General features: G+C 39.3%; 1 non-coding gene across 1 annotated transcript; it reads left to right on the top strand.

Annotated features, from left to right (window-relative positions):
- Positions 1-8,141: 8,141 nt before the first annotated feature.
- On the top strand, positions 8,142-8,245 carry LOC129405236 (U6 spliceosomal RNA). The gene has a single exon (XR_008630419.1). It is a non-coding gene; the product is annotated as a U6 spliceosomal RNA (small nuclear RNA).
- Positions 8,246-9,040: the final 795 nt, after the last annotated feature.

Genomic DNA, 9,040 nt, shown 5'->3' with positions numbered 1-9,040 from the left:
CCTTCAAAGTCAGTATTTCCTTGGTGAGTTTTAATCTTCTTGATCTATCCAGAGGTGATAGGGCGGTGTTGAAGTCTCCAACTACTATTGTTTTGCTCTCAATGTCCTTTTTAAGGTATGTTAGCAGCTGTTGTAGGTATTTAGCTGGTCCCTCATTGGATGCATACACGTTTAAGAGTGTGAGTTCTTCCTGCTGTATGTATCCCTTGATTAGTAAGAAATCACCTTCACCATCCCTTCTAATCTTTTTCAACCTGAGGTCTATGTTGTCTGATACTAGTAAGGCCACCCCAGCTTTTTTGAGGGAGTTGTTTGCTTACATGATTGTTTTCCATCCTTTGACTTTGAGTCTGTGTTTGTTCTGGCTACTCGGATGTGTTTCTTGCAGGCAGCAGAATGTTGGGTTCAGTCTCTGTATCCATTTTGCCATCTGTATCTCTTAATTAGTGAATTAAGGCCATTGACATTGAGAGAGATTATTGTCACGGGGTTTTGCGCCATCTTTCTGTCACGGTTTGTTGTGTTTGTAGGGGTTTTTCTTGTCTTACAGTAGCCACGTTAGTCCTTCTTTTAGGTTTGGTTTTGAGTTTATGACATTCCTAAGTTGTTATTTATCCTCAAAATAGTGTATTGTCCCTTGAGTTTGAATGAGAGTTTGGCTGGATAAAGTGTTCTTGGTGAAGAGTTCATTTCATTGAGTTTTTTCACTATATCCCACCGCTGCCTTCGGGATTGGAGGGTTTCCTCTGATAGGTCTGCTGTGACTCTAAGGGGTGCTTCTTTGAATGTGATTTCCTTCTTCGACCTTGTTGCTTGCAGTATAGTGTCTCTATCCATGACGTCCATCATCCTAACTATAATATTTCTTGGAGTTTTTATCTTAGGATCTTTTTTAGCAGGCACCCTTCTGGCTCCTTGAATCTGAATGTCTGCATTGTCCAGCTCTGGGACTTTTCAGCAATGATTTTTTTGACTGTGGCATTTTCATTGAGGTTGGTTCCCTGTCCTTCTGGTGATTCTAATGTTGTTCCTCTTGAAATCATCCCTTAGGATTCTGATTCTCCCTAGAGCTATTTTGAGGTCTCTCCCCATAGTTTGTTGTTGCCTGTAGGCTTCCTGCAGCTCATCTTCAATCTCACTGATTCTTTCTTCAGCTGTATTCATCCTATTGTTGAGGGCACCCACTGAGCGTTTTAATTCATCTATCGAATCCTTTATTTGTGACATTTCCTTTGTAGCTTTTTTATTTCTGCTCTCATTTCTTCCCATAATTTCTCAGCTGTCTGTTGTATCATTTCTGTCAGATTCTCCTTTAACTTGCCAGTCTTTCCATTGAGTTCACTGAACATCTTCAGGATTTCAACTCTGAATTCTTTATCAGAGAGCTCAAGTTTGTAGGAAACGTGTGTTGAGGTTTCTGGACTCCTTTCATCATCCTCTCCTTGTGGCGGGGATTTGCGCTGTTTCTTCATATTGTTGTGGTGGAATGGAAGAGGGACCTTCAAGTTCACGATCACTTTCACTCTGGTTGTGAAAAAGGATTCCAAATGGGCTTGGTCAGTGGTGGTCAACTTCTTCTGTACCCCCTCTAGAACATTTCCCTCTCTGATGTTCCTCTATTCTTTACGTGAGGGCTCAAATGATGCTTTTTGAGAATGTGCTCCTTTATCTTGGGCTTGAAGAGCTGCTTACATTCATTCATACTTTTGAGAAATTGGAATAAGCTAGCAACCTTTTGGCAAACTATTTTTGGGATAACTAGGATGATACTCAGGGACATAGGTGATGAACACTGAGATGTAATGATAAATTGCTTGGTATTCAGAAAATATCTGCGACCGCTGGCTCAAAAGGAGGCCACGCCCATTTCCATTGAGGCCACACCCACTACTGCAAGGTTCCCGGCAGGAAGGAACAAACCAGCGCTACAGCGCTGGAGGGTGGCGAAGGGGTAGATGGGCTTCTTTTGAAAAGCAGAAGATGCACTTCTTTTGAGGTGCAGAAGCTTTTTAGTTTAATGTAGTCCCATTTGTTTATGTTTGCTTCCACTTGCATGGTCAGTGCTGATTCATCCTTAAAGATGCTTTTAGAGAAGCCTCTTAGATTCATATAGCCCCAATTGTTTATCTCTGTTTCTACTTGATTGCTTAGTTCGGTGTCATCTTTGAAGATACCTTTACCTTCAATATCCTGGAGGGTTTTGCCGACCTTGTCTTCAATGTACCTTACAGATTATGGTCTGATGTTCAGGTCTTTAATCCATTTTGGTCTGACTTTTGCACATGGTGTTAGGTCGAGGTCTAGGCCCATTCTTTTGCATGTGGTTGACCAGTTATGCCAGGACCATTTGTTAAAGAGGCTTTCCTTGCTCCACTTCATATTTCTTGCTCCCTTATCAAAGATTAGATGTTCATACAATTGGGGTAGTGTGTAGGGATACTCCACCTGTTCCATTGGTCTGCGGCTCTGCCTTTGTTCCAGTTTTCATTGTTACTGCTTTGTAGTAGAGTTTAAGGTTGGGGAGGGTGATGTCTCCCATCGTCTTTTTCCCAAGAATTGCTTTAGCTATTCGTGGGTGTTTGTTGTTCCATATGAATTTCAGGATTGCTTGATCAATTTCTTTGAAGAAATTCATGGGTATCCTTATAGGGATCGCATTGAATCTGTATAGTGCTTTAGGGAAGTCTTGCCATTTTGACAATGTTAAGTCTTCCTATCCATGAGCAGAGAATATGTTTCCATTTCCTTGTGTCTTCTTTTATTTGATGGAGTAGGGTTTTGTAGTTTTCTTTGTAGAGATCCTTAACCTCTTGAACTAGGCTGATTCTGAGGTACTTGATTTTCTGGGGTACGATTGAGAATGAAATTTTTTATGTCACTTTCCTCTGTCTCACTATTTGTGTATAGAAAGGCCATAGATTTTGGGGTATTGATTTTATAGCTTGAAACTTTCCTGTACATGTCTATTGTTTCTAGGAGTTTCTTAGTAGAGGTTTTAGGATTCTATAGGTATAGAATCATACCATGTGTGAATATTGAGAGCTTGATTTCTTCCTTTCCTATCTGGATGCCCTTAGTGTTTTTTTTTCTTGCCTAATTGCTATTGCAAGTACTACCAATACTATGTTGAACAGAAGTGGTGAGAGTGGGCAGCCTTGTCTTGTCCCTCATCTTAGAGGAAAGGCCCTTAGTTTTTCTCCATTGAGGATAATGCTTGCCATGGGTTTGTGGTAGATGGCTTTGACTATCTTGAGGAAAGTTCCTTCTAAACATATTTTGGTGAGAGTTTTCATCATAAATGGATGTTGGATCTTGTCAAATGCTTTCTCTGCATCTATTGAAATGATCACATTGTTTTTATTTTTACTTTTGTTGATGTGATGGACTGTGTTGATTGATTTCCGAATATTAAACCATCCTTGCATCCCAGGGATGATGTATGCACGACCTTGCATCCTTGGTCATGATATATGATCTTTTCAATGACTTGTTGGATTCTATTTACTAGTATTGTGTTGAGAATCTTCACATCTGTGTTCATCAGGGATATTGACCTGTAGTTTTCCTTGTTAGCAGTGTCTTTATTTGCTTTTGGTATTAGGCAGATATGTGCTTCAAGAAACTGTTTGGGAGAGATCCTGTTTTTTCAATTTCCTGGAAAAGCTTGAGGAGAGCCGGCAATAGGTCCTCTTTAAATGTTTGGAAGAATTCTCTAGTGAAACCATCTGGTCCTGGGCTTGTTTTTGGGAAGACTTTTGATTACAGTTTCAATTTCCTTGATATTAATGGGTCTGTTTAGGTACTCCAAGTCTTCTTGGTTTAATCTTGGGAGATTGTAGGAATCCAGGAATTTATCCATTTCTTTTAGGTTCTCTTGTTTCGTGGGATACAGACTTTCAAAGTAGTCTCTGATGATGTTTTGAAATTCATTGGTTTCTGTTGTGATGTCCCCCTTTTCACTTCTGATTCGGTTTATTAGGCTTCTCTCTCTCTCTTTCCTTGGGAGTCTTGCTAGTGGTTTATCAATCTTATTTATTTTCTCGAAGAACCAGCTCTTTGTTTCATTAATTTTTCGGACTGTTTTTCGGGTTTCCATGTCATTGATTTCTGCTCTAAGTTTTATTATTTGTTTTCTTTGATCCGGTTTGGGTTCTTTTTGCTGGTCCTTTTCTAAGATCTTGAGCTGTGAAGTCAAGCTGTCTATGTAGGCCCTTTCTTCCTTCCTGAGGAATGCTTGCAAGGCTATAAATTTTCCTCTTAACACAGCTTTAGCTGAATCCCACAGGTTAGGAGGCAGTTTATCTTAAAGTAAAATATTTCTTTTTACAGACAGATATATATCTATAAATATTTATGCATATATATGTATAAATATATATAAATGTACACAAGGCTCAACCTTTAACAACATGTTAGTGATCTCTCATAGAAGAGCTTAATGGATCACAGTCTCCACACTATTCTCTTTAAGGAAACTTTCTTGTAAAATTTTCAGTGGTTTTTATAACAAACAAAACAAAATATATTATTTTGATTCTGTTTTGGGACAAGGGCTGAGTTTGGGATAGAAGCATACAAAACCTGGAGGTGGGAAGGTGTAATGGTGGTGGGACTGGTGTTTGAATATTAAATGTAATGATTTATTTATAACTGCATTAAAAGACAAAACAAAATAAAAATTAAAGGAGATAAGGGTGAGAAGACATTTCATGAAAGATGACATATATAGACGAAACAAAATGTATATATGAAAAAGTGCTCTACATCACTCTACATCAGAAAAATGCTAGTCAAAGAAACAAGGTATATCATCTTATACCAGTAAGATTGGCACACATCACAAAAACAGAAACAAACTAATATTGGAGAGGACTTTGTGGAAAAGAGATCCTCAATTCACTTCGATAGGTCCAGTATTTGGAAAACTATATGAAAACACATCTCAAAACGAGGAATTGAGTTCCCTTGGACCTATCCATTCAGATTTTGGGTATAAATCCCAACAATCCTAAAAATCTTTTCAGAAAAGACACTTGCATTCCTATGTTCAATGCAGCACTAGTCACAATCACCAAAACCTGGAAACAACCTAAGTGCCCAAGAACAGATAATTGGATAAAGAAACTCTGGTACACAGGCAAAATGGCTTATGAAACAGCTTTTGAAAAATGAAAAGGGGGCTGGAGCGATAGCACAGCGGGTAGGGCATTTGCCTTGCACGCAGCCAACCCGGGTTCAATTCCCAGAATCCCAAATGGTCCCCTAAACACTGCCAGAAGTTGTTCCTTAGTGCAGAGCCAGGAATAACCCTGTGCATTGCTGGGTGTGACCCAAAAAGCAAATAATAATAATAATAAAACAAAATTTAAAAAAGATAAAAGAGATCAGCATTGATCCTTCTCTCTCTATTAGGTGTGTGGGCCACCTAGGCAGTGGCCCATTCCCCTTTCCTGCACCCCAACTGGATACCCCATGACCAACTCCACCCAGCATCTTCGGAGACCTGCTCTTCCCTCTCAGTCACCACCCCTCCAGCGCTGCCCCAACTTCCTTCCTCATCTCCAAACCTGCTCCATCCATCAGGTGTGTGGACCACGAGCATTGTCACCGCCACATGTATTCATACAGAATACCTTTTAACCACCTAACCACAAAACCACGTGTATGCCAGCGAGTCTGTGCAAAGAACTTATTTCCTCTGCACTCCACTTTTAAAGTATGAGATCTCACATATATCAGTGAGCGACAAAAATTCACAAAGATAGCTCAATTGCTGGGCCATAACATCAAACAGGAGAAAGAACTGCAAAACACAAAGGGCACTATGGTAAAATCATGCAGAAACTTACCAAGCCTAATGATTGAAGTTGCTAACCCAGATGAATCAAAGAGTTACAATGCACTCTATAACCTCTCAGATAAGGAATTTTAAATGGAACCTTTAAGGATCAATAAGGAGCTCAAAGAAGATATGGAACGCACTGCTGATAAACACGAAAGAGGACAGGATATGAAAGTGGAGGTGAGGGAAAGGTAAACAAAAATATAAGCAGAAATGAAAGACTTTTCATTTCAATAGTAGGTGAAAAAAACTCAGTGGAAGGCCTCAGCTGCAGAGTGACAACTGCTGAGACAGAATCAGTGAGCTCCAAGATGATGTGCAGAGAATATCCAGACAACAACAGAAAATGGAAAAGAGCCTCAAAATAAACCAACAGATGTCAAGAGAAAATAGGGATGAAGCTAAGAGGAATAACATAAAAATTGTTAGAGTCTCAGAGGGACAGGAAGAAAACCCTGACGAAGAAGACTGTCAAAGACATCATTGCCAAGACATTCTCAGAGCTGAGGAGCACATGCGATCAGATTGCAGAGGCCAGAAAGGTACTAGCTAAAATAAATCCAAATAAAATACTCCAAGACACATCCTGATCAGAATGACAAAAACTGTGAACAGTGATAAAAGACTGAAAACAGCAAGACCAAGAAAGAAATTGCTTCTTAGGAGCATCCTTAAGATTCACAGCAGACCTATTCGATGAAACCTTAAAGGCCCGAAAACACTGGTGGGATATTGTGAACAAACTCAATGAAATAAGTACCTCACCTGAAACTTTACCCAGCTAGAGTTTCATTATTATCAGAAGGAACAACACACAGCTTAACAGAAAAATAATAACAGAGGAACTTCGTAGCCTCAAAACCATGACTACAAGAGTAACTAAACGGGCTACTTTAAGACAAGACAAGCTCCCAAAATATACCAACTTTGGGCAAAAAGATGGGACAAAATCCCATAACAATAATCTGTCGACATCAATGTCCTGATGCAACAATTGAAAGACATCAAGTAAAAGGATGGATCCAAAATCTGAACCCAGCATTCTGCTGTAAGAAACGCATCGAAACAAGCAAAGCAAACACAGGTTTTAAATGAATGGGAAGCAATCCTAAAAGCAAATAAATCCCTCCAAAAAGTGGGAGTGGCCATACTAATATCAGACCAAGTAGACTGAAGACTGAAGAAAGTTACAAGAGACAGTGAGGGTCATTTTCTAAAGATCAAGGGATCTGTACACCAGGAAGAACTCAGACTCCTAAATGGATAAGCACCTAAGGAGGAACCAACAGAATACTTTAATTTTTTTTAATTCTTTTATTGATTCACCATGTGGAAAGTTACAAAGCTTTCAGGTTAAAGTCTCAGCTATACAATGCTCAAACACCTATCCCTTCACCAGTGCACACATTCCACCACCAAGAATCACGATATACATCCCCCCTCCCCCCACCTCCCCAGCCCCCCACCCCGCATGTGTAACTGGTAAATTTCACTTTACTTTCACTTTACTTTGATTACATTCAATATTTAAACAAAAAATTCACTATTATTGATTTGGAGTTTCTTCCCCCTAAAGTCGATCTGCTGAAAAGAAAGCATTTGGTAATTTGTTTTCCATTGCTGAGAATGAAGAGATATGAGGTCAGGAGGCCGCACTAGCAGCAGCATAGTTTTGGATTTCCTATAGAATACTTTAAAACGACTTCTCAGAGACTTGGAGAAAGACATGGAGAGCAACAAAATAATATATAGAAATTGCAATATCACCTTATCACCTTCTGATATGTCAACAAGTCTCAAACACAGCAATATATACTTTATCTGAGGGAAAAAAATGGAAGACAGGGGGTCTAGTACATATATGTGGAAGATTCCATCCCCAAAGAGCTGAATACACATTCTTCTCAAGTGGACATGGGACATTCTACAAGATAACCACACACTGGGCCACCAAACATACCTCCAAAACATTAATAGGATAGAAAGTGTATTAACGATCTTTTCAGACCATGATGCACTGAAAAGCAAAGCGAATCACACCCAGAAACAGAAATTCAAACCAAACACCTGGAAATATACAGCTCACTAATGAATAATGAGTGGCTTAGAAAGCAAATCAAAGAGGACATCAAAAGATTCCTGGAAACGAACGAGAATAAAAACACGAGTTATCAAAATATATGAAACACAGCAAAAGCAGTGTTAGAAGGAAAGTTCATAGCTTTACAAGCATTCCTCAGGAAGGAAGAGTGAGCCCACATAAATAACTTAGCCTCACAGCTGAAGATCTTGGAGAATAGTGCTTGCTTCGGCAGCACATATACTAAAATTGAAACGATACAGAGATTAGCATGGCCCCTGCTCAAGGATGACACGCAAATTCGTGAAGCATTCCATATTTTTATGGTTACAAGAACACCTAAAATGGATATTTTCAGACAAAACAGGACCCTCCAATCCACCAAATTTCAGGAGAAAAATGGGACAAAACTCAATAACAATAATCTCTCTTAACATCAATCTGTTAAATGCACTAATTAAAAGACACGGCATGGCAGGATGGATTAGAAAATTGAACTCAACATTCTGCTGCCTGCAAGAAACACATCTCAACAGTCAAAGCAAATACAGGCTCAAAGTGCTCAAAGTCAAAGGCTGGAAAACAATCCTACAGGCAAACTACTCCCATAAAAAAGCTGGGGTAGCCATCCTAGTATCAGACCACATTGATTTCAGACTGAAGAAGGTCACAAGAGACAGTGACGGTCATTTCTTATTGATAAAGGGATCTGTACAACGGGAAGAACTAACGATACTAAATATATATGCACCTAATGAGGGACCAGCAAAGTACTTATAACAACTACTCATAGACTTGAAGAAAGACATCGAGAGCAACACAATAAGAGTGGGAGATTTCAACACCGCCTTATCATCTCTTGATAGATCAACCAGACTCAAGCTTAGCAAGGACATACTGCATCTGAGGGAAGAAATGGAAGAAAGGGACTTAGTAAATATATACAGGACACTTCATCCTCAAAAAGCTGAATATACATTCTTCTCAAGTGTGCACAGAATATTCTCCAAGATAGACCACATGCTGAACCACAAAACATACCTCCATAAAATTAAGAAGATAGAGATTGTATCAAGGATCTTCTCAGGCCATGATGTGCTGAAAAAAAAGATCTTGGA

This window comes from Sorex araneus, chromosome 5, assembly GCF_027595985.1.
Source record: "Sorex araneus isolate mSorAra2 chromosome 5, mSorAra2.pri, whole genome shotgun sequence".
NCBI classification, from domain to species: Eukaryota; Metazoa; Chordata; class Mammalia; order Eulipotyphla; family Soricidae; genus Sorex; species Sorex araneus.
The sequence above is the reverse complement of the archived record's forward strand: the minus strand, read 5'-3'. Positions and strand labels throughout refer to the sequence as shown.